The sequence below is a fragment of the Triticum aestivum genome, chromosome 5A (assembly GCF_018294505.1).
Source record: "Triticum aestivum cultivar Chinese Spring chromosome 5A, IWGSC CS RefSeq v2.1, whole genome shotgun sequence".
Taxonomy (NCBI): domain Eukaryota; kingdom Viridiplantae; phylum Streptophyta; class Magnoliopsida; order Poales; family Poaceae; genus Triticum; species Triticum aestivum.
The window spans coordinates 137,919,871-137,921,737 of record NC_057806.1 but is presented as its reverse complement, the minus strand read 5'-3'; the positions used below and the strand labels follow the sequence as shown (position 1 = coordinate 137,921,737).

Genomic DNA, 1,867 nt, shown 5'->3' with positions numbered 1-1,867 from the left:
GCGGGGCACGGCAGGGGGAGTGAACAGGGGCGCACCTGCCCACGACGTGAGGACGGAGGCGATGGAGGTGCCGACGGTGAAGACCATGCGGCACTGCAAAGGCGGCGGCGGCCTAGTGGGACAAGGCGCGGGCAGCGAGCCGCAGTGGGGTCGGCGTGGCTCGTGGTCGCCTTCGCCGTCGCCTGGGCACTCCCCTTCTCGCCTTCCACCTCTGGTCCTGCGCCTCCCCCGAGTATTTCCTCTTGCTTCACCGTCCGTTTTCCGCCCTGCTCAGTGCGGGAGATCGCGCCGCCCCGGCGGAGGAGGTCGCCCCGGCGGCGTCGGAGGAGCGTCCGCAAGGTCGAGGAGGAGCGGAGTGCGGAGCTGCGGGAGCAGAGTACGCCGGAGGGCGGGACGATACCGAAAGCAGGAGGAATGGCGGAGCTCGCGCGAGCCGGGGCAGGGTGCCTCACCGCAGGAAGAAGAAAAGTGAGGGGAAAGGAAGAGGAGTGGGGTGAGCGCTGTGAGGAAGAAGGTGTTAAAGTTAATTCTGTAATTAGGGGGGAAATCTCCATCTGCCCAACCGTCGTTGCGGTTTGTCCCGCAACCGACGCCTCCCTTCGATTTCCTGGAACCGACGCCTCCTCGAAAGATCGTCGTGTCTCTTCGGGACATATAAAAGGGGGCTTGTAACCATCGATCAAGGAATTCGATCATTCTGATTCAAAACACGTTATCAGCACGTAGAACAACCAGCGAGAGCAAAAGGCAACAGAGAAAAGAGAGGAAGCACTCGCCGCCAGTGAGATGACAGGCCTCGTCTCCTTCTTCCTCCGCCTGATCCGCGAGGATGGTCGCCGCTACCGCCTCATTGCCCTTCGCCGCCATGGAGTTGGTGGCCACCGCCGTTTCCGTCGTCGGATGCAAGCCATCCGTCGATTCGGCCGCAGCGCCGCTGGACATGGCGCTCCTGGCCGCCACCGCGCCGCTGGAAGTGGTGCTCCTGGCCGCCACCGCGCCGCTGGACGCGCCCCCCGCGGTACTCCCCTCGCCCCTGGACGCGCCCACGATGGTGCTCCGTGCGCCCGTGGCCAGGCGCCCATGGGGTTCGACCCCTGGCTAGTGGCCGGCCCGAGCGCCTCCATGGTGCACAGGGTTGCAGCCGCGCCTGCACCGCCCCCTGGATCTCCGCCTCCACCACCTCCTCCGCCGGCCGCGTGGCTCGCGCCGTCGACGCCAACGCCCGCCGCCGAGGTCGCCGGCCCGCCCGGATACTGCCCCGTGCCGATGCGCGCCGTCGTGAACGAGGAGGAGGCGCTCGCCTTCGTCTCCGCGCCGACCGGTGCCTCCGGAGTCGTCCGCCTTGGAGCAGACATGGAGGACGGTGCCGCCACCGCCACGCCTCAATAGGAGACGGCCGCGGGCTCGAGCAGCTGCACCGAGCAGCGCTTCGGCCGCCTATTCGGACGCGCCGTCGCAGCCCTCGACCGCCGTCCCGCCCGCCGCGCCGGCTCGTGGGCTCCGGCGAGCCTCGGCCTCGCCAGCGCCGCGCCTCCAAGAGTCCTCCTAGACCCTGTCGTCGTTGCTTCTTCTTCGGACGAGGAGAGCTCGGCGGGGCTGCGCCGGTAACCAATGGAGAAGAAGGGATGCGGCGGCGGCCACTCGTCCCCGCGGCGGCGCTGTGACCAGAGGTGGGGATCGAGCAGTGGTGCGGGAGGTCGGAGTATCCGACCCATATCCGTAACCGCTCTCCCCCCTCTGCTTTATACGATGCGGCGACGGATGGGCTGGCCAAAGGCCGTGCAAGCCTAGGCCCAGGTGCATACGGGTCCTCGTGGTGGCTACGATTTTTTTCTTTCTCTGTTTCATTGATCATTAGTACTAATTA

General features: G+C 66.8%; 1 pseudogene; it reads right to left on the bottom strand.

Moving 5' to 3' along the window:
* Positions 1-692: 692 nt before the first annotated feature.
* On the bottom strand, positions 693-1,461 carry LOC123101256 (glycine-rich protein 1-like; annotated as a pseudogene).
* Between the last annotated feature and the right edge of the window lie 406 nt (positions 1,462-1,867).